Raw genomic sequence first — 23007 nt, forward strand, 5'->3', positions numbered from 1 at the left:
GCACCAAGACCTGAACTTTCCTGGGCACCAAGAGGAGCTGCAATGAAAGCAGACCATCTGTTTCTGCCTGGCTGTGAACCGGGGACTTTTTGCATGTTAGGCAAACATCATACCTACTACACCACAGAAAGCCACGAAAGCGTTTAAACTTGGATAACTATTCTGTTACTAGCTCTTTTTCCAGCCCCATGATGGGGAGGGGAAAGCAACTTTTCATGGAAAATTGCTGTGAGCTCTGAGTCTGGCAATTAATCCTTATAATTAGTATAAACAATTAGTTACACACATACTAAATGGAAACAAATCTGCCTACAACAAGTCACAGCCGGAGAGATCTCTGAAAACATCCACTCCATGTGCAGCCACAAATGGGATGTTAGAAATTATTTTAAAAGGCCTTGACAATAAGACAGTGACTATCATATTTCATCTCTGTAAATCCATGCTGTGCCCACAACTTGAGCACTGACTGGAAATGTGGTTGCCTTATCCCCCCCCCCCCCTCTGAAAAAAAAAGAACCATATCTTTGCATTAGAAATTTCAGACAAGCACAACAAAAATGATGAAAGGGTTGGATCAGCTGCCACATGAGGAGAGATTGGGACTTTTCATCTTAGAAAGATGGAGACAAAGTGGAAATAAAATAGAGGTCTATAAATCATGGCAGTTGTTGAGACTGTAAATAAGCAAAGGTATTTTTCTTGTTCCCATAATAGAAGAACTAAGGATGCGCCATGATATTAGCAGGTTGAAAACAAACAAAAGGAAGTATTTCTTCACACAACGCACAGTCTATGGCTATGTCTAGACTGCAAGCCTCTTTCGAAAGAGGCTTTTTCGAAAGATACTTTCGAAAAAGCCTCTTTCGAAAGAGAGCGTCTAGACTGCACGCGGATCTTTCGAAAAAGCAAGCCTCTTTTTCGAAAGAAAGCAGCAAGTGAGTCTGGATACTCTCTTTCTAAAAAGCCCTGTTTGCTTTCAAGAATGCCTTTTTTCAAAAGAGCACTTTCGAAAAAAGGCGTTCTTCCTCGTGAAATGAGGTTTACCACCGTCAAAAGAAAAGCCGCGTTCTTTCGATTTAATTTCGAAAGAACGCAGCTGCAGTCTAGACTCAGGTGAAGTTTTTTTCGAAAAAAGGCTACTTTTTTCGAAAAAACCCCTGAGTCTGGACACAGCCTATCTGTGGAACTCCTTACCAGAGGATATTGTGAAGACCGGGACTATAAGGGCATGTCTATACTTGGAAATTATTTTGAAATTGTTTAAATTGACCTAATAACATCCACTCTAAGAAAATAGAAATAGCATGTCCTCAGTATGGGGAAGCCTCAGAATTAGTCCAAGGCAGGCTCTGTTAATGTTCCTTCCTGGGGGCACAGAATTCAAAACAGAGAAGCAAGGCTGGAAGCAGCTGAAGCCAAGAGCCCTGTTATACTATAGCAACCATCTCTGAGGTGACATGAAATCCCCTCTCCCATTTCTAACCCTGAAATATCATCATTTTTGTTATGTCATTCCCAGCCTCTTGATACAGCCTTTGAACTCTGACTGCAGATATTAGCCTGCCAAAGATGCCAAGCCCTATTGACTAAGGTTTCTGCCAAAGCCTGGGATTGAACCAGGGACCTTTAGTTCTTCAGTCTAACACTCTCCCAACTGAGCTACTTTGGCAACTGCTTCAAGATGTCTGAGGCCAAGGCTTCTCTCAGGCATGTTCTCTCCGCATCAATATTCAAGCGAGATGCTGCTGCCAGTGGCCCTGCAAGGCAAGTTGAGTTTTGCCTGCCCCCCTCACTCTGACTTGCACTTGGCCCCATTCCTGCCTCTCTTCCCGGGGTGTTCTAGTGGCTGAAAGAGACTGTGGCTGCCAATGCAGGGAAGAAGATGGGTGGGGGGTCATGCTCCCTCTGAGACTTTCCATCCATGGTCGGAGTGAGTTTCATAATGTGCACCACTAGTGAGGTCGTTTGCGCTTGTGCGGATGTGGGCTACTGTGGTACCTGCCAGTTACTCACAAACAGCTTAGCTAAATATAGCTTGATAATTTTATAGGAGAAAAAATACTGAAACAAGGGATGTCATTCCTGGTTACTTGCTACAGCCTTCGAACTCTGACTACAGGGCTAGGTCTACACTGGGAGGTTCTTGCGCAAAAAATCCTGAAACCCGGCCCCTTGTCCTATCATTAGAGAGATGGAAATGGGACTGTAGAGCGGCTGTTAGGCGGGGAAAGAGAGGTGCTCCCGCCGCCTCCCTGAGCAACTCACACATGTAAGAAAACTGCCATGGGAGGTGTCTGCATAGGTGTCAGGATGGCCGAGTGGTCTAAGGCGCCAGACTCAAGGACCTGTCTTTCCCTTAGTTGGGTGTTCTGGTCTCCAAATGGAGGTGTGGGTTCAAATCCCACTCCTGACACATCCTCTTTTCTTATATCATCTCTTTTATGTCTAGAGAGGTGACCTCATTTCCCCATTTCTCCTGACATTGTAGGAGCCCTTGCTCCTCCCACAATCTCATGAAAGCACTGTTGAAATAGACGATATGGTTGGGAATGCCGTACATAGAAAAAATGATATCCGGCAGTGGCGCTGAGAGGATAGTTTTCACCAGACCGCCATAATCCCTCATTGCGAGAATTCGAGCAAACTCTACACTGGTTACCGCTATGGGACAGAAACCACTTGTGCCTAGCTAGAAACACATAAGACACCGTGGCACTCGTGCTTCTGAGACGCTTTTTGAGTCCATGCCTTGTACTGCCTCAGAAATGTGTGAAAAACCTGCCACATTTTCTCGAAGAGGAAACAAGGCTGTTGAAATAGACGATATGGTTGGGAATGCCGTACATGGAAAAAATGATATCCGGCAGAGGAGCTGAGAGGATAGTTTTCACCATACCTCCATGATCCCTCATTGCGAGAATTCCAGCAAACTGGATGGTAGTTACCGCTATGGGACAGAAACCACTTGTGCCTAGCTAGAAACACCTAAGACACCGTGGCACTCTTGCTTCTGAGACGCTTTTGGAGTCCATGTCTTTTACTGCCTCTGAAATGTGTGAAAAACCTGCCACATGTTCTTGAAGAGGAAGCAAGGCTCTTGAACTAGATGATATGGCTCGGACTGTCGTATATGGAGAAAAATGATATCCGTCATTGGCACTACCTGACTTCCATGATCACTCATTGTGAGAATTCCAGCAAACTCTACAGTAGGTACTGCTATGGGACAGGAACCACTTGTGCCTAGCTAGAAACACCTAAGAAACCGTGGCACTCTTCCTTCTGAGACGCTTTTGGAGTCCATGTGTTATACTGACTCATAAATGTGTGAAAAACCTGCCACATGTTCTCGAAGAGGAAGCAAGGCTGCTGAACTCGACGATATGGCTGGGAATGTCGTACATGGAGAAAAATGATATCCGGTATTCACTGTACCTTACCTCCATGATCCCTCAAGGCGAGAATTCCAGCAAACTGAAAGGTAGTTACCGCTATGGGACAGAAACCACTTGTGCCTAGCTAGAAACAGCTAAGACAACGTGGCACTCGTGCTTCTTAGACGCTTTTTTGAGTCCATGCCTTGTACTGCCTCAGAAATGTGTGAAAAACCTGCCACATTTTCTCGAAGAGGAAACAAGGCTGTTGAACTAGATGATATGGCTGGGACTGTCATACATGGAGAACTATTATATCCGCCATTGGCGCTAACAGGAAAGTTTGCACCATACCTCCATGATCCCTCCTTGCGAGAATTCCAGCAAACTGGATGGTAGTTACCGCTATGGGACAGAAACCACTTGTGCCTAGCTAGAAACACCTAAGACACCGTGGCACTCTTGCTTCTGAGACGCTTTTGGAGTCCATGTCTTTTACTCCCTCTGAAATGTGTGAAAAACCTGCCACATGTTCTCGAAGAGGAAGCAAGGCTGTTGAACTAGACGATATGGCTGGGAATGTCGTACATGGAGAAAAATGATATCGGGTATTGGCGGTACCTTACCTCCATGATCCCTCATTGCGAGAATTCCAGCAAACTGGATGGTAGTTACCGCTTTGGGACAGAAACTACTTGTGCCTAGCTAGAAACACCTAAGACACCGTGGCACTCTTGCTTCTGAGACGCTTTTGGAGTCCATGTCTTTTACTGCCTCAGAAATGTGTGAAAAACCTGCCACATGTTCTCGAGGCGGAAACAAGGGTGCTGCAGTAGAAGATTTTGCTGGGACCGTCCTACATGCAGAAAAACGCTACCGGCATTCTCCCTACCTGACCTCCGTGAGCCCGCATTGCGAGAATTCCAGCAAACTAGGTTTGATGGGGGCAGGTACCCAAAGCCCACAGGTAAGTGAACAATATGGACACCTGGGGGATGGGTCAGAAATGGGAGAGAGCAGGGGCTGTAACCGCAGAGATAAAGGAGGGACGAGGGACCACTGGGAAGCAAAATCTAATCTGTGTCTTAGATGCTCGTATAGACACATGGAAATGATGGGTAATGAGCAGGAAGAAGTTGGTATCACAGGGACTTGGTGGGATAATACACTTTATTGGAATTTTGGCACAGAAGGGTAGAGCTTGCTCGGGAAGGACTGGCAGGGAAAAAGGGAGGAGGAGTTTCCTTCGACATGAAACATGCGAACACTTGGCCTGAGGCAGAGTTGGACACAGCAGATAGACTTCTCAGGAGTCTCTGGGTGAGGTTAAAGGGGTAAAACCCCAGGGTGATGTCACACTATGCATCTATTACAGACACCTCCCCAGGCAGAAGAGGTGCCTGAGGCTTTTTAAACAATTAACAAAATCATCCAAAGCGCAGCTGGTTTCTCACACTCAGCCTCACCCACAGCTGGGAGGCAGTTTTCAGGGAGCTGAAAAGAAACAGAAGAGGGGAAACTGGAGCCTGGCAGAACCAAGTCTTGGGATTCTTCTGTATCCAGATGTGCTAAGCAGCTGGCAGCCAAGCTCCCAAGTGCTGGTCTGTTCCTGCCCGCTCCAGGCAGGCGAATCCCCTCCGCTGGGTGTTACAGGCTGGACTTTCCCTGCCTGTCTTTTAGCCAGGGAACTGCTCCCTGTGAGGCAAACAGGACACCCCATGCACTGCGGAAACCAGCCTGTTGCCTTCTGGGAAGAAGGAAGGAACCCTTGGAAGCACTTAGCCCCTGGCTGGCTCTGCCTGTGAAAAAGAAGAAGCAGCAAACATCTATCACTGGAGAATGTGGGTATTGAGCCCACTACCTCTCACATGCAAAGCGAGCGCTCTACCACTTGAGCTAATTCCCCTGCCTGTGCGCATGTTTTCCTGCCCCACCCACCTTGTTCCAGAGCCCACAATGTCCCTTCTGATAAACCCTCATATAAATCTTGACAAATACCCAGAGAAGTTGCGGTTCCCTTTACAAGACTCTGCACAGCTCAGTTCCAATCAGCCGGTCTTCCCTAGAGCCCGGAACATCGACCGTGGCAGCGTCGCTCTTACGCCCAGTGTAGACACAGCCTTAGAGTGTCACAAACCAGCCCCAGACACATTCCTGGCTAGGACCAGTCACAGTCTGGGCTCAGTGAGGGTCCATCCTACCTGAGACGTGTGTGACACAAAAGGCTCCTGTTCCTTGCTCAGTTCCCAACACTGGCTGCAGACCCAGCGATATTTGGTGCCTTGGCTGCTGTCCCTGCTGGCAGGGAGCTGTCCCGCACCTGCAGTTCATCCGCCTCCTGGAGAGGCAGCAGCTCTGTGAGGGGGAGAAGCCGGGGCATTTCCCTGCATGTATAAAAACCATCACTGCCGGCCCGGCCTGGGCCAGTGCGCTGGCATCCCTCATGTCTGGAGCCCTCAATATTGGTGCCCAGGACAAAACTCGCTCCACTCCTGGAACAGGAACAGCGACTAGCAGTGAGGCCCCTCCCTGGCAGCACCGTGTCAGACGGTTTCTTCTCGGAAGATACAAGATCCCTGGGGGGGTCTTTGCTGGATGAACGTGCCTGAGGAAAGATGCTGGAGGAAAGATGCTGGAAGTGCAACAGACACACAAAAGGGGACGAGGGACAGTTTGAGTCACACACACGGCAGGTGTCACAGCTCAGCCAGGGACCTTATCCACTCACAGAGCTTCACAGCTTCTCCATGTCCCAAACCCCACCAGGCAAACTGCCCCATGGCCTTCGCCTGCACCATGCTCAGGGCCTGGGGATTTTCTGTCCCTTTGCCAGACCAAATAACTAGCCCCTCACCACCACCACCGCTCTGGAGTCTCTGCCTCTCATGGGCCTTCTCATCCTTCTCATCCTCAGGCTCTATTTTGTCTCCAGACAGACGCTGCTCTGCTACAGTCACCTCCCTCTGCCTGTCACTCCTGGGCCTTCTACTGCAAAATGCCCCTTCATTCTGACTTTGAATACACAGGCTTTTAGCAAACACACCTGCATTTGCTAGGGGGGGGTCTGAACAGTTTTTGTAGAGAGAGAGAGACAGCCACCATGGATCATCATTGCTAACTGTCTCAGAGAGCCAAAGAAGGCAAATTATTTGTCAATGAGAGGAAACTGGCACCCCAGGTGTGACTTGAACCCTCAACCCCTGGCTTAGAAGGCCAATGCCTTGTCCATTAGGCCACTGGGGTACACAGAAAACAGTGCCAGGGACAGAAATTCACCCTTCTAAATGTCTCTTCCTCAGCTTTTAGCTCCTTATTAAGCCCCTTTGAAGAAGCCAGATACACAGGAAGGGCTGATCTCATCCCTCTGAAATCAGCTTTCCATGGGTACCAGTAGCTGGCTCCAAGTCATGGCTTCCCCAGGCTGACACCAAGGGGCATTATCAGCTTTGTCACATGGGAGTTGGGCTCATCTCAGGTACAGGCTGGTCAGCAGCAGCACCTGCACGTACCTGGGCACCCAGGGGAGCAGCAATAAGGTCCTGATGTTAAGAGGAATAAGGAATAAGGGATCTTCTGGAAAAGGTTTATTTTCCGAAAGATCCCTGTCTAGACTGGCGCTTTTTTCTGGCAAAGCCCCAAGCCGGAAAAAAGCGGAGGCCATGTTCATGCAAATACCGTGGGGAAAATTTAAATCCCCGCGGCATTTGCAATTCCGAAGTGTCTCATTAGCATCCCTTTTCTGCAAAAGGGTGCCAATGTAGACACAGCCATTCGGTTTTGAAATTTGCGTAGGTTTTTCCAGAAGGACAGTGCAGTGTAGACACAACCTGAGTGTTGCTCAGCACTGGTAGGAGACAGGGAGGGACAAAACAGTCTAAAAGCACCTGCAGCCTTTCAGAACAACCCCCAGCCCCAACCCCAAGGACCAGCCCTTCCCTCCACCCTTACTGGTGTCTGCTGGGAATTGCCTGGATGCCAGCCCACCCCAGTGTCAGCCTAAGGATTGCCTGGTCTGTAAAAGCTGCATCCTGGAAATGAGGAAGCAGCTAAAGTGACTCTGGTGGGACTTGAAACCACAACCTTTGAATGTCTAGCTGGGCTCACATTAACCATTACAGCTTAGAAGTCCAACATGCTTTCCGCTGCACGACAGAGCCTGCTCGACTACTGAGTTTGATATCTCCACTCTCTGCTTTGCAGCATGGCAATTGCTGGGGGTCTGTCGCTTTTGGGAGAGGAGGTAGGAAGAGGGAGGCAGCCACTGAAATTAAAGGATAAGAGCTGAGCACGGAGACATTGATCCCACTGCCTCTCGCATACTAAGCAAACACTCTACCACTTGAGCTAATTCCCCTGCCTGCAAAAGGCCCTACTGCCTCACCCACCTTGTTCCAGAGCCCACAACGTGCCTGCGGCTGCCCAAAGCTCCTTTCTGAAAGGGCCACTTGTGGGACTGACACCCGAGGGCCGGCTAGCTCCGAGGTTTAGGACGTGGTGCTCATATCACACTGATGCGTCTTAAGAGCAAGCCCCTTATTTCAAGCTATAACGGGCTCACTATTCTGATGTCCCTGCATGGCAGGAGGAGGGAGGGATGTTTCGCAATAGCGATTTATTTCGAAATAAGTGCTGTGTAGCCAGCGCCAAATTAAAAAATAAGCTATTTCAAAATAGGCGCATTGATTATTTTGAACTATGGGACGCACCCCTAGTGAGTTAGAGCAGAACTCTGCCCCCAGCTCCCTGCTTCACCCACCCACGTACTGACTCCTCCTTGCCATGGGGCTGTTTGCATTGGCCTCTTCTCTCTGTCGCCAGGCTGCAGCCAGGACTGAGACTCAGGCAGGAGAATGTGACCAGGCTCCCTGCACCTGGCCCCTGCATTTCTCATCCCTTCAGAGACACTTGCTAGTGGAGGAATAAATCACAGTCACATGAGTGTAGATTATGAAACTTTGTAGTTGTTGTTGCCTTGGAAACTCCCCACAGACCTTCCCCTGGGGTCCCGGGCAGCCGCTCACACTGCACAGCTCTCTTCGAGGTGAGGGTGCTGTGTAGACGTGCCCGTCCTGTTGAGGATCAGCCTGCCGGGGGGAGGCTCTGGCCACTTCCTTTACTTGTCTCTCTCAGGCTGTGTCTACACAGCAGGGCTACATCTACACTGCAGGCTTTTTGCACAAGAGCAACTGCTCTTGGGTAAAAACTTGCAGAGCGTCTACACTGCAGGGACTTTCTTGCGCAAGTAAATTTATAGTGCAGCATCAGACAACAGGGCTTCTTGCACAGAAGTTATTGCTCTCCCCACAAGGAATAAGCCCTCTTGTGCAAGAACTCGTCAACAAGGTGGCAGTGTGGATGGGCAACAGGGGTTTCTTGCTCAAGAAAGCCATGTATCTAAAATGCCCATCAGAGCTTTCCTGAGCAGGAGAGCATCCACACTGCCATAGGCGCGCTTGCAGAAAAGCACTTCTCTTGTGCAACAGCACATGGCAGTGTGGACACACTGTTGGGCAAGACATTTTGCATAAAACAGTTCTTGAGCAAGAAGTCTGCAGGGTAGGTGTAGCCAGGGGGTGTTTGGGTTTGTTACCAGCACTGAGCTTTGTACAACAGCCCAGGGAACATTGTGAAAAGCCAAAACCTTCCCACCCTTGGTGTCCTTGGCCAGTCAGCAAGTGGCAGAAAGGTTCCCTGAAGTGCTGACTTCAGGTGATTTGAAGCAAATTGTAACAGCTCAGATGAGGTGGCCGAGTGGTTAAGGCAATGGACTGCTAATCCATTGTGCTCTGCACGCATGGGTTCAAATCCCATCCTCATCAGGTGTTAGTAGTCTTCTCTCTTGCCTCTCCCAGAGGTTTAGTGGCAGCCCTGCCTGCCCCACCCCCCTCCCACTGCAGCCTGGGGAAAGGGGAAATCTCCACAGAGACACTCCCAGCTGGGACCCTCAATCCCTTCTGCCCTCAAGGGGAAACCTCACAAAGGAGATTCCAGGCAGCCAGGCCATGGGGGTCTCTGAGATGCCCCAGCCCAGCAGCCTGTCCCACCTGGCTGTTGCCATGGTCCCTCTGTGAGGTCACTGCCTCCCAGCCAATGAGCTGAGGTGCTGCACAAGGCCCTTGTGATGTCACTGCTGCCTGGCAGGCTCATGTCCTGCCCCTGGCCAGCCCCTTGGCATGTGTGAGCTGCTCCCCCTCTGCCCCCCTCACTCAGGGCTGGTTCTGGGACTCAAGCAGGGAACATCAGAGGCTGCTCAGGGGGCCACATTGCTAGGAATAAGGGATCTTTTGGACAAGGTTTTATTTTCCAAAAGATCCCGTCTAGACTGACGCTTTTTGCCAGCAAAGCCCCGAGCCGGAAAAAAGCAGCAGCCATGTTCATGCAAATGAAGCGGGGGAGATTTAAATCCCCGCTTCATTTGCAATTGCGCTGTGTCTAATCTGCATCCCTTTTCCGCAAAAGGCCCTTCAGCAGCAGCACACGGCTGCCATCCAGCAGGCCCTTCCGGGGGCTTGTGCATCTGAGAGGCCCTGAGGGAGAGTTCCAGACAAGGACACCTGTGAGACTCTCCCCTGGGTGCCCCCACAAGGGCCTTCTGTATTTCCCCTCTGTGCCTCCCCCACCACCACCGCACACACACCCTTCCCCTGCCCGCCCTTCCCACTTTCTGCTCCCGCCTCCCCTGCTGAAGACACGTGAGGAGACACGTGAGAAGTGGTTTGTTTTTTTGTGGACCTGCCCCGACCGCATCCCTAGAGACTCTGGAACAAAGAAGACACATGAGAAGAACCCAACTTTCTTCCTTTTGCTGTGACATGGATGGATCTAGCTCAGGTTTCACTCAAGGGGTCCGTCTGCATGTGAAGTACCTGTGACAGCCCCTGTGCTTCTCTGCCCCTCATCAGCAATGCCACCTACTTGGGGGAGCACATGCCCTGAGACATGTAGAAATGACAACCTAGACAAACCAGCGTCAATCAGGCACCCTTCGATAGCTCAGTTGACAGAGAGGAGGACTGTAGCGTGTGCTTGGCAAGTGATCCTTAGGTCACTGGTTCAACTCCGGCTCAAAGGAGTGATTGTTTTTCCCTCCAGCCTGGCCTTAGCAGAAGGTAACCAAGGTGGTTGCCTTGGGTCCGTGTCTTCAGAGCCCTCTACTGCAATTGACAGAAAGATTGTGGGGAGGAGCTGCCAATCACATTTCTTGGGCTGTGCAGGTTATATCCACAAACACAAAAGTTCTTTCGGAACAATGGCCGTTATTCCAAAATAACAATGCAAGAGTCTACACAGCAATTCCGTTATTTTGAAATAATTCTGAAGTAACAGACGGCTTATTCCGACTTCTGCAAACCTCATTCTACGAAGAATAACACGTAATCCAAATTAGCTATTTGAAAATAATGTGTCTGTAGCTGCGCCACTGCTGCTAGTTTGAACTAGCCCCTCCCCAGGGCCATTCTAAGTTATTCTTCCTGGGGCTCTAAATTGAGATAGCTCGTCTACACTGGGGAGCCTGCCTCGGACTATTCTGAGGTTTCCCTGCAGTGTAGACGTGCTAGTTCGAAATAAGCTATTTTGGAATCACTATTCGAGACCAGCTTATTCCAAAATAAATGTGCCGTGTAGTCGTAGCCAGAGGGATGAAGCAGCAGGAGGAAAGCCTGGAGTCCAGAGGCCAGTCTGAAAGCTCAGTATTCCATATGGCTACACACAGTCACCTGTTTTGTTCCCATGGTGTAAGGGGCAGGACTTTGAATCTTGCAATCTGAGTTCAAATCTTAGTAGGACCTCCTGGGTTGGGGCTTATTGTTGTGAGGTTTTTCACACTGCCTGGCTATGCTGCAGGCTTCTTGCACAAGAATGGCAGTTCTTGTGCAAAAACTAGCACAGTGTCTACCCTGCATGTGCATTCATGTGCAAGAAAAACAGTAAACCATTGGAAAAGAGGGCTTCTTGTGCAAGAGTTAGTCCTCTCCCCATAACGAATAAGCCCTCTTGCACAAGAAGGCAGTGTGCACAGGCAAGAGGGATTTCTTGTGCCAGAAACCCCTATGGCTAAAATAGCCATTAGAGCTTTCTTGCACAAGAGTGCATCTATGCTGCTGTAGATGCTCCTTATGGGGAGATAAACCACCTCATAGAGCTGGAAGGGACTTTGAGAGGTCAGATAGTCCAGCCCCCTACCCTCATAGCAAGCACAGGAACCCTCCCTGACAGATTTGCCCCAGATCTCTAAATGGCCCCCTCAAGGATTGAATTCAGAATCCTGGGTTTAGCAAGTTAATACTCAAACCACTCAGCTCTCCCTCCCTGTTGTGCCAAAACACACAGCCGTGTGGATGTGCTCTTGCACAAGAACTCTTGCACAAAACAGTTCTTGGGCAAGCAGCCTGCAGTGCAGATGGAGCCTTAAGTTTTTCATATTTTTTGTTTTAAAAATATTTCAAACAGTTGTTCAATGTGCCCCAAGCCTGGAATTGTGCTGCAGCTGCCTCCCTCGCTACGGTCACTGGCTCCATGTGCACTGGCCTTCTGTCTGGGTGCTGGCAGGGGAGTGAGAGGTGGCAGGTACCGATGGGTAACAGGTGCCAAGGCGCATACAGAGACGCCAGCGCCTGCATCTCTTCAAGTGACCTCACTGTGCACACCTCAGCTTTTAACAAACACTCTTCTCCTGTCTGCGCCTAACACCAGTGTCACCGTCTGCTCCTGAGGGGTTCTGTCTGGGGGAAAATGGCAATTCCAGGGGACCCTCACAGCTAACACGGTAAAGAGGAAGACAAAGAGACTCCACTAGGAAACATCACCAGTGTCACCCCAGATGGGACTTGAACCCACAATCCCTGGCTGCAGAAGCCAATGCCTTGTCCATTAGGCCACTGGGGCAAGTGAGTGACGTTACACAAACCGAAATTCCCTTTCTTTCTGGCTGGCCAGGGACACCCAGGGCTGGAAGGTTTTGGCTTTTCACAATGTTCCCTGGGCTGTTGTACAAAGCTCAGTGCTGGTAACAAACCCAAACACCCCCTGGCTACATCTACCCTGAAGGCTTTTTGCGCAAGAACTGTTAGGTGCAACAGTGCATCCACACTGCCATGTGCTTTTGTGCAAGAACATCCATGGCAGTGTAAACGCTCTCTCATGCAAGAAACCCCTGTTGTCCATCCATATTGCCTTCTTGTGCAAGAGCTCTTGCACAAAAGGGCTTATTCCTCATGGGGAGAGGAATAACACTTGCGCAAGAAGCCCTCCTTTCCTACATTTTGCCATAAATTTACTTGCACAAGAATGCGCGTGCATTATAGATGCTCCTCAAGTTTTGCGTAAGAAGCCTGCAGTGTAGACGTAGCCCCTGGGTGCCCAGAGACAGGCTGGCTAGTCACAGTCTGGCTCGGAGCACTCTCTGCAATGGGAAGATGTCCATGGAGCAGGTGTATGACAGCGGCACACGGCTCTGGTGGGCTGGGGAGGGAGGCCCAGCATCCGGAGGAGCGTTTCCTAGAGAAACGTTTACTGACAGTGTCTGTCTCTGGTCTGATTTTACCGTGTGGTGAGACACTGGCACCCACAGCAGCATGGACGGGGTGGCTGGAGGGAGCGGCTGGCGGGCGGCTGGTAGGAGCAGTGGCAAGTGGCCAACGGAGTGGGTGAGATGCTTCCTATCCCCAATCCACCCCCAAGAGTGGGAGGTGAGCTCTGAAAACCACCTGTGAGCTCTTATCTGCCCTGAGCAAGGGAAGCAACTGTGAGTGGGGTACGGAGAAAGTTTGGGCATGTGAGTGGGACACTTATATGGCTGGACTTACATTGCTGGCAAAGGACATTGCCCAATCCCCTTGAGCGGGGACTTACTTGTGGGTTGGTTCTGAACCCTCCTTGTGCCCAGGCCTGACATAACCTGCCCCACAGAATTCACACAGCAAACGGGGCTCTCAGAGCACAGGGGGAGTTTGGGGGCTCATTGCTGGGCCGTGGGGTGAAGCATCAAACCAGCCCCCTCCTGTGGGGCCTGTGAGTGCTGCTGAAACTGGGCCCCGAGCCTGGACAACAGCAAACAAAAGGTCTGGGGGCCACACAGAGACCCTACTGGGCTGAGCAGGAAGTGGCTGGGACTTTGCTTTGTCTTTGCCTGTGGGCTTGTCTGTCTGCAGCCTGGAGACCTCCTGGCTCCTCAGACGATTGGTCTGGATGGAGCGTTACAGACGTCAGAAGAATGGAATTGCTGTGTAGACGCTCCCATTGTTATTGCAGAATAATGGCCGTTATGCCCAAGGAACGCTGCTGTGTAGATGCAGCCTCAGAGAAATGCTGAGCAAGTGCACCTGCAATGTCAGGGGAGACAGGAAAATGAGGTCACTTCTCTAGCTATCAAAAAGAGGGCATGTCAAGAGTGGGGGTACGTCTAGACTACAGGGTTTTGTCGACGGAAGTTTTGTCGACAGATACTGTCGACAAAACTTCTGCCGACATAGAGCATCTAGACACTTTCAGTTCTGTCGACAAAGCAAGCTGATCCTGACACCCGTATTGATAGCTTCAAGTGCAGTTTTTGTACATGTGTGAGTTGCTTAGGGAGGCCGAGGGGGGCCCTCTCTTTCCCCACCTAACAGCCGCTCTACAGCACAGCTGGGTTTATCCCCACTCACCCTTGTGGGGTGTTTTGCAGGGAGCTGACAAGAAGCGGAAGAGGGAAACCGCTGGCCGGCAGAACTGAGGCTTGGGATTCTCCTGTGCCAGGGAGTCTGTGTCAGTGCCCTTGGGGATCCTGAGCTGGGTGGCTCCTGGGCTTGTTGGCTCCATTCCAGGGGTGTCTCCTCTGCAGGGTGATGCTTGTTCCCGGGGCTAACGCTTATCCCTGGGACACACTTTGTGCAGGGACCATTGGTTGTTGCTGGTCTTTGTGCCACATTATGTGTCTGGGACGTGGGAGTGAGACAGACACGTATCCACACACACACACCCCGGTTCTGCGTCCCCAGCTCCCGGCCCTCCTCTGTCATCCCCACACACTGCCCTGAGCCTCCCAGCCTGCGCCCCCACACGTAGCTTTCTTACAGATGCTGTTTTATTGCAACCCTCTCACCCCCAGCCTTGGCCCCCCCAGGGGTAGGTTGTGCTGCCCCACCCCCAAAGGAGCCTCGCGTGGCCATGGGCAGACACTCCACTGGGGGATTGGCCCTGGTTGTCAGGCAGCTTGTGATGCTGCCACAGAGCACGCACCAGGGGACCTGCAGGGAGGCTGCTCTCAGGGCACCTGGGACTCTGGGCTGGCGGCCGACACTCTGCGCTCCTGGCTTCCCTGAAGCTCTGTTCCCTTTGGAGATGGGCCGCTCTCTATTGCTGTGCGCACTCTTCAGTAAAAAGCTTGTGACTGGACTTTGCTGGTGTTGCCTGTCTCTTTGCGGTCAGTCAACAAACTGAGCCATCTGGGCTAGAGTCCCTGACAGAGGCAACGATTCCCAACTGGCCAGGGCAGAGCCTCCCTCTCACACAGTCATGGAGCCTTCTCCCCCTGGTCCTGCCTCCCTCCCCTTCTCTAAGCTCTCAGGGTATGTCCACATTACAGAGTTTTCCCTTCTTCTGCAAGAAAATGGAAAGAACAGAGGGTTTCTCTGGCATTGGTGATCCTCATTCTACAAGGAAGAAGCCTTTTTGCAGAAGAGCTCTTTTGGAAAAACGCATGTGAGATTGGAGAAGAAAGTTCTTCCGGAAGAAGAGGAAAGGGGGAAAAGCACAGGTGCCCTGGTGGCCATTCCATCCATAGCAATCCCAGCTTACATGCAGGAGAGCGTCCATTCAGTCTGGACTCTCTCTTTCGGAAAAGCAGATCACTTTTTTAATGCACTTTTACAGTGTGGACGCTCTCTTCTGGAAGAAGTTTTTTTTTTTTTTTGAAGCTCCCTTCTGAAAAAAGCTTCTTCCGAAAGAAGCCTGCAGTCTAGACGTAGCCTCTGGGTACATCTGCAAAGCACGCTTATTTCAAACCGCTATATTGAAAAAAATTAAATAGCTTGTTTCGAAACATCATATCCACTCTAGGGGGAAGCCTCAAAATTAGTCCAAGGAAGGTTCCCCTAAGGTGGATGCGCTACCTTGTTTTAGAGCCTCAGGAAGCACCAGGGAGTAATTACTTTGACTGTCCCTGGGCAGGAGCTATTTCAAAATAGCAGCAGTGGAGCATCCACACTCCGGGTGTTTTGAAATAGCTATTCTGGAAGAGGCGTTATTCTTCTTGCAATGAGGTTTACAGATTTGGAACTAAGCCGTGACTGGCTTTTGAGGGGAGCAAGTAGGAAGAGGGAGGGGCCACTGGAGTCACTTGGCCCTCTGGGTGGCTCTGTCTGGGAAAAGAAAAACAGGGACTCCCCCATCAATGGAGAATGCAGATATTGATCCAACTGCTTCTTGCATGCTACGTGAGCGCTCTACCACTCAAGCTAATTCTTCCACTCTGTCAGCACTAAATCTTTTGGTGACTCTTCCCTTCTCCACAGGGACGTCTGCCTTCTAGGTCAGTTAGTCGTGGGAAAGGAGAAGGCTCCAACGAGGCTCCTCCTCACACTCGTGCTTGTGACCCTCATTCTCTCTCTGGCCTCAAGGACAGATCTCAAGGAGACTCCCTATAGCAAAGCGATGGGGGGGGCTCTGTGATGGCCCCTGCCCTGCAGCCTGTCCCACCTGGCCATTGTCATGGACTCTTTGTGAGGTCATCACCTCCCAACCTCCTTTAGCCAATAAGCTGAGGGGCTGCAAAAGGCCCTTGTGATGTCACTGCCACACCCACCCCTGCCCTCCAGGGCTAATGTCCTGGCCCAGGCAGCCCCTTTGCATGGCTGAGCTGCTCCCAGGGGTGAAAGTGACACATTTCTTACAGGGACTGTTCTATTGGGCACCACTTCTTGGGCATAGGGAGGCTCAAGGCAGGAAGTTGGGGGAGGGGTTGTGATAGGACAGTACCTGTAAGAAATTACAGAGGAGAGTGGGAGGCTCAGGGAAGGGATTTGGGGGGCATATGGGTGAGGTAGGGCTCAGAATACAGAAGTGAGGATTCAGGATGAGCATTGAGGGGACCAAGGGGACTAGAATCCCAGCTCCCTCTGCTCTGGGCTCCCTGAGGCTTGTTATCAAAAAAGGGATTTCTCTACAGTGCACTGAGGAGAGAAAGCCCTGAGCCAGTGACATGGACTGATCTGGGTGCAGACAACCAAGGGTGTGTGTGTCTGTGTGTGTGTGTGTGTGTGTGTGTGTTCAGTAAATCTACATGTGACTAGATCCATCTAGCAGCTACAGGGGCCTTTAGCCAAGGCAGCAGTGACTCTGAGGAAGGGCTGGAAGTGATGAGGACTAATCAGATGAACATGAGTGTCCAAGGCCAGGCAGAAATGGACGAGGGGACGTCACAGGCACTAACACATCAAGAGGTAGAGAGAGGCCCCTGCTGCTCTTCCAGACATGCCACAGCCTGGATAGAATCAGGGATTTTCAGCTGTTTAATCTAAGACGCTTGCCACTGAGTTGCTGCTAACAGGCCATGGGAGGAAGGCCAGGACAAGACCCTTTTAGCCGCTGGGTCTGTGCAGGCTGGAGCCTCCTCCTACCAGATCTCTGGGCCTGCTTCCTGCAAAGCGTCCAACAGGTGCCTGGCCTGACTCATCTGGCTTCCCCAGCCTGGCACCCAGGGGCATTCTCAGCCGACGTCACCCCCCTCTGTCACGTGGGAGTTGGGCTCATCCCAGGCACAGGTCTGGCAGAAGGAGCTCTGCTTACCTGGGCACCAAGGGGAGGTGCAATAAGAGGAGAGCCAGTGTTCCTGCCTGGCTTTGAACCAGGGACCTTTTGGGTGTTAGACAAATGTGCTAACCACTACACCACAGAAACACCTGTAAAGGACTTAAGTTCTACTGGACTTAAACTTGGACAAATGTTCTGCTACTAACTCTTGGCCAATGCTTTGGGGGAAAGGCTGAGCAAGAGCAGGGAATAAGACACCCCCTCCCCCCACTACTTCTCTAGACCTTTGCTCCCAACATTGGGAAGGTGGCAGGGGCTTTGTGATGCAGGAGGGGTGACCCACGTCACATCCCAGCGTTGCCCCCCTGCAGGGATGGACCTTTGGGGACAGGCCCAGACTCCCCGACCTCTCACACTCCAGAGCAGAGCAGCCCCCAGGAGTAGGGCTGAGCCATGCAGTGGTGGCAGGAGCCAAGAGTTTACCTGAAACCTCAGGAACCCAGCACAAGGCACCATCCCAGGCATCTCTCTGACAGGGGCAGAAGGGGAGGGTGTCTCAGGACTTGGGTAGCTTATTGCCCTAGGAAGGGGTGTGACCAAAATACATACCCTTGCTGTGAGCAGGATTTGAACCTGCACAGGGAAACCCCATTGACTTTCTACTCCAACACCTTAACCACTTGGCCATCACAGCTCTGAGAAGTTTGTTTCCTGTACGTAAATGTGAAGAAAAATTCTGTTACTAACACCTTGGCCAACTCCGATTGCTGTGGGGTTAAGAAATTCTCTCTTGTTAATTCTGTGCCCTCAGGAAGGGACCAAATCGAAGGAGGCCAGGCCCCCACCTGGGGACTCCAACCCAAACCCTGAGACCAAGGGGGTTGACAATCCAGGTGATCAATGTTTGCTGCACTTGTTCCTTCCCTCAACTCTGCCCAAGTTCAAGGCCAACTCTACAGTCCCAGCGGCCGGGGGAGATGTGCATGGCCGAGCCTCTGCCCACTGAGCTGTAGCCTTCTGTGCCCAGACACCGCCAGGGTGGGAAAGCTGGAGGGAAATGGGGACTGATCGCTCTTTGGGAGTCAAAGGTGTTGTCTGGGACCATAGAGTAGAACAGTTTTACAGCCCGCTGGTGAGGAGGGTACCATGGCTTAGCGAGCCCGTTATGGTTTGAAACAAGGGGCCCACGGGTGTCAGTCTCACAAGTGGCCCTTTAAGAAAGGAGCCTTGGGCAGCTGCAGGGACGTTGTGGGCTCTGGAACGAGGGGGGTGAAACAGGGTAGCTGCTCACCAGCAGGGGCATTAGCTCAAGTGGTAGAGCGCTTGCTTAGTGTGCGAGAGGCAGCTGTATCAATACCCACATTCTCCGGCTACAGATCAGTCCTTACCCCTTATTTTCACTGTCAGTGACTCCTCCCTCTTCCTACCTGCTCCTCTGAAAAAGACAGACCTGGCTCCCCTTTCTTTTCCTGCAGCAATTGCCATGCTGCAAAGAAGAGAGGAGAGAGAGCAAATCTAGCAGCCCATCATGCTCTGTGGTGCAAGAGCGAGTGTGTTGGTTGTTTAAGTTGCGGTGCCCGCTATGAACCAGGTCAATTGCTCAAAGGTTGGGGGTTTAAATCCCACTACTGTCACTTTAGCTGCTCACTGATTTCCAGGGCAGCTTTTAGAGAACAGGCAATCCTTAGGCTGACACTGGGGTGTGCTTGAGTCCAGACAGTTCCCTGCAGTCCCCATTGATGGCAGGGGCTGGTACATGGGGATGAAGGTGGGGATTGTTTTGAAATGCTGCAAGTGCGGTTGGACCATTTTGTTCCTGTCTTGTACCAGTATTGTGCAGCACTCAGGCTATGTCTACACTACACTGTTCTTCTGGAAAAAATTATGCAAATTGTGAACCCCGATTTGCGTAGCTTTTTCTGCTTCTTTTTTCAGAAGAGGCTTTTCCAACATTTGACCTGTCTACACTGAGCCAAATGTTGGGGAAAAAAAACCCTTTTTTGGAACATCCCTTCTTCCTCATAAAATGAGCTACAAAAGGATGCCCAAAAAGCACGTCGGAAGAGCAACTGTGTTCTCTGGACTAAAGCGTTTTCTCTGTAGTGTAGACAGAGCTCTGATGTAGCATCTGTTTTCAAGTTTAGGGTGCAGCGTAGACAGAGGGTTGCAATATGATACGCAATTTGAGCTACAGAAGTTGTCGTTTTGAGCTTATTTTGAAAACGCTTTGGTGTCTACACTGCACAAAATATCAAAATAACCTGCTATTCCTCTAGTCTCATTAACACAGACACAATAGCAAAGCTCTATTATTTTCATCACTACACTTTTAAACAAGGAAATAGAGGCGATATATACCTAAATGGCTACATTACTAAACCTAAAATGCAAATATAAAAAGAATAAAACTTTCAGGCCCCCACGCCTTGATGTTTGTAGCTCAAAGCTGGAGCTGCTGTGGAAGGAGGTGAAGCTACAGAAGCTGACAGGGGACAATCAGTGGGCGGAGGGTTATTTTTTCTCCTCCCAGGGCTGATGTGGCTAGAACCGAGGAGAAGAAAATCCTCTTCCCTTCTCCTCAGAAGACAGAAATTGCAGTTAGTTCGTTCTTCGGCTCTACTAAAGCTGGACTCCAGGACTAGACTTTTTCTTTCTAAAACCCTGCTGAAAGTTGAGATCTATTTTCTTGTAGACTGAGAGTTAAAGAAGAGCATCACCCAGCATGCAGCTTGAACCCACAACCTGGAAGTTAAAAGTCGCCTGCACAACCAACTGAGCTAACAAGGACACAACTAACAAAGCTTCTGACACCCCATCACAGCATAGCATAGCAGGAGCCAAGTGTTCTCCATTGCCCAACTCAAGGCTCTTTCTTGCCCCAAATGGGGGGTTGAGGTCTGTGAGGAGGTTTAAGCTCAAAATCCCCCTCCTGACACACCCACTTCTTTCCCCACAAGGAACGGCCCCATTTCCATCTCTCCAGGGACAGGAGAAGGGGTCGGGTTCAAGATTTCTCTTAGTGCCGCAGCAAGGGGAGATGGAGGAAAATCAAACCCCTTTGGAAGCTTTGTTCTCATGGCACCAAGTGTGGCATGAGGGGTGTGAGCTGGGGAGCAGAAGGGGTATTTGGGTGCACCCAGGGGCAGCAAGAATGCAGTCTCTCAGGCCAGTGCATTGGGGACAATGTGTGAGCCCTTCCATGAGCATTTTTTGCTCCCACTGGGGAAGGCAGCTGGGCTTTGAACTACAAATCTCAAGGGGCTGGTGAGGAAATGAGGAGCTGGCAGCTCTGGTTAGTGGCTTCCCTGAGAACAAGAGGTGGAGTGTTCACAAGGTGCATCCCCTCCCCCGCAGAGCAGGGTGTTGGAAAGAGCCAGGAACAGAACAGTCAGCCAAGTTCTAGCAGCAAGATCTGCTTCTCTGGTGTAGTGCTTGTACCATTTGTCTAATGCGCAAAAGATCCCTGCTTTGAAGCCCGGTGGAAACACAAGGTTGTCTCTCGTTGCTGCTCCCCTGAGTGCCCAGGTAAGTGCAGCTGCTGCTGACCAGCCTGTGCCTGGGATGAGCCCAGCTTCCCATGTGACAGAGGGGGTGACATCAGCTGAGAATGCCCCTTGGTGCCAGCCTGGGGAAGTGAGATGAATCAGGCCAGGCAGCTGTAGGAGGCTTGTGGCTTGGTCTCCCCTGCCGTGGGAGGCTGGGCCTGGTCTGCCTGCTGCCTCCCTTGTGTGACTTACCCAGTGTCCACAGGCCAAATGTTGGAAAAGCCTCTTCCGGAAAAAGCTACACAAATTTGTTTTTGAAATGTTCATAGGTTTTTCCAGAAGAGCAGTGCAGTGCAGACACAGCTTGAGTGTTGCTCAGCACTAGTAGGAGACAGGGAGGGACAAAATAGTCTAAAGGCACCTGCAGCCTTTCAGAACAACCCCCAGCCCCAACCCCAAGAACCAGCCCTTCGCTCCCCCCTTACTGGGGTCTGCTGGGAATTGCCTGGATGCCAGCCCATCCCAGTGTCAGCCTAAGGTTTGCCTGGTCTGTAATAGCTGCATCCTGGAAATGAGGAAGCAGCTAAAGTGACTCTGGTGGGACTTGAACCCACAACCTTTGAATATCTAGCTGGGCTCACATTAACCATTACAGCTTAGAAGTCCAATGTGCTTTCCATTGCACCACAGAGCCTGATAGACTGCTGGGGTTGATATCTCCATTCTCTGCTTTGCAGCATGGCAATTGCTGGGGGTCTGTCTCTTTTGGGAGAGGAGGTAGGAAGAGGGAGGGGGCCACTGAAATTAAAGGATAAAAACTGAGCTGTAGTTTGAGAACTACACTGCCTCTCTCATGCTAAGCAAGCGCTCTACCACTTGAGCTCATTCCCCTGCTTGCAAAAGGCCCTGCTGCCTCACCCACCTAGTTCCAGAGCCCACAACATCCCTGCGGCTGCCCAAAGCTCCTTTCTGAAAGGGCCACTTGCGAGACTGACACCCGTGGGCCGGCTAGCTCGGAGGTTTAGGACGTGGTGCTCATATCACACTGACGCGTCTTAAGAGCAAGCCCCTTATTTCAAGCTATAACGGGCTCACTATTCTGACGTCCCTGCATGGCAGGAGGAGGGAGGGGTTTTGGAATAGCGATTTATTTCGAAATAAGTGCTGTGTAGCCAGCACCAAATTGCAAAATAAGCTATTTCAAAATAGGCGCATTGATTATTTTGAAATATGGGATGAACCCCTAGTGAGTTAGAGCTGAACTCTGCCCCCAGCTCCCTGCTCCACCCACCCAAGTACTGACTCCCTCACTGCCATGGGGCTGTTTGCATTGGCCTCTTCTCTCTGTAGCCAGGCTTCAGCCAGGACTGAGACTCAGGCAGGAGAATGTGACCCGGCTCCCTGCACCTGGGCCCTGCATTTCTCATCCCTTCAGACACACTTGCTAGTGGAGGAATAAATCACAGTCACATGAGTGTAGAGTATGAAACTTTGTAGTTGTTGTTGCCTTGGAAACTCCCCACAGACCTTCCCCTGGGGTCCCGGGCAGCCGCTCACACCGCACAGCTCACTTCGAGGTGAGGGTGCTGTGTAGACGTGCCCGTCCTGTTGAGGACCAGCCTGCCGGGGGGAGGCTCTGGCCACTTCCTTTCCTTGTCTCTCTCAGGCTGTGTCTACACTGCAGAGCTACGTCTACACTGCAGGCTTTTAGCCCAAGAGCAACTGCTCTTGTGTAAAAACTTGCAGAGCGTCTACACTGCAGGTACCTTCTTGTGTAAGTAAATTTATAGTTCAGCATCAGACAACAGGGCTTCTTGCAAAGAAGTTATTCCTCTCCCCACGAGTAATAAGCCCTCTTGTGCAAGAACTCGTCCACAAGGAGGCAGTGTGGATGGGCAACAGGGGTTTCTTGCTCAAGAAAACCCTATGGCTAAAATGGCCATCAGAGCTTTCCTGCGCAGGAGAACGTCCACACTGCCATGGGCGCTCTTACAGAAAAGCACTTTTCTTGTGCAACAGCACATGGCAGTGCAGAGACACTGTTGCGCAAGACCTTTTGCACAAGAACTCTTGCACAAAACAGTTCTTGAGCAAGAAGTCTGCAGGGTAGATGTAGCCAGGGGGTGTTTGGGTTTGTTACCAGCACTGAGCTTTGTACAACAGCCCAGGGAACATTGTGAAAAGCCAAAACCTTCCAGCCCTGGGGGTCCCTGGCCAGTCAGCAAGTGGCAGAAAGATTCCCTGAAGCACTGACTTTAGGTGATTTTAAACACAGCTGCCCAGTTCAGATGAGGTGGCCGAGTGGTTAAGGCGATGGACTGCTAATCCATTGTGCTCTGCACGCATGGGTTCGAATCCCATCCTCATCGGGTGTTGTTAGTCTTCTCTCTTGCCTCTCCCATCCTCTTTGGGTG

At 51.0% G+C, this 23007-nt stretch overlaps 8 non-coding genes across 8 annotated transcripts; 3 read left to right on the forward strand and 5 right to left on the reverse strand.

The window, feature by feature from the left end:
- Positions 1-1599: 1599 nt before the first annotated feature.
- On the reverse strand, positions 1600-1672 carry TRNAF-GAA (transfer RNA phenylalanine (anticodon GAA)). Its single transcript has one exon. It is a non-coding gene; the product is annotated as a tRNA-Phe (tRNA).
- Positions 1673-2307: 635 nt separating this feature from the next.
- On the forward strand, positions 2308-2416 carry TRNAL-CAA (transfer RNA leucine (anticodon CAA)). The gene is made up of 2 exons: positions 2308-2345; positions 2371-2416. It is a non-coding gene; the product is annotated as a tRNA-Leu (tRNA).
- A 6698-nt stretch (positions 2417-9114) lies between these two features.
- On the forward strand, positions 9115-9196 carry TRNAS-GCU (transfer RNA serine (anticodon GCU)). The gene has a single exon. It is a non-coding gene; the product is annotated as a tRNA-Ser (tRNA).
- Positions 9197-12190: 2994 nt separating this feature from the next.
- Positions 12191-12263, reverse strand: TRNAQ-CUG (transfer RNA glutamine (anticodon CUG)). The gene has a single exon. It is a non-coding gene; the product is annotated as a tRNA-Gln (tRNA).
- A 4919-nt stretch (positions 12264-17182) lies between these two features.
- TRNAV-AAC (transfer RNA valine (anticodon AAC)) lies at positions 17183-17255 on the reverse strand. Its single transcript has one exon. It is a non-coding gene; the product is annotated as a tRNA-Val (tRNA).
- Positions 17256-17720: 465 nt separating this feature from the next.
- Positions 17721-17802, reverse strand: TRNAF-AAA (transfer RNA phenylalanine (anticodon AAA)). Its single transcript has one exon. It is a non-coding gene; the product is annotated as a tRNA-Ser (tRNA).
- Positions 17803-21182: 3380 nt separating this feature from the next.
- Positions 21183-21287, reverse strand: TRNAR-UCU (transfer RNA arginine (anticodon UCU)). Its single transcript has 2 exons — positions 21251-21287; positions 21183-21218 (listed from the first exon to the last, which is right to left on the reverse strand). It is a non-coding gene; the product is annotated as a tRNA-Arg (tRNA).
- Positions 21288-22880: 1593 nt separating this feature from the next.
- Positions 22881-22962, forward strand: TRNAS-GCU (transfer RNA serine (anticodon GCU)). The gene has a single exon. It is a non-coding gene; the product is annotated as a tRNA-Ser (tRNA).
- The last annotated feature ends 45 nt before the right edge of the window (positions 22963-23007 follow it).

This window comes from Pelodiscus sinensis, chromosome 31 (genome assembly GCF_049634645.1).
Source record: "Pelodiscus sinensis isolate JC-2024 chromosome 31, ASM4963464v1, whole genome shotgun sequence".
Classification (NCBI taxonomy): domain Eukaryota; kingdom Metazoa; phylum Chordata; order Testudines; family Trionychidae; genus Pelodiscus; species Pelodiscus sinensis.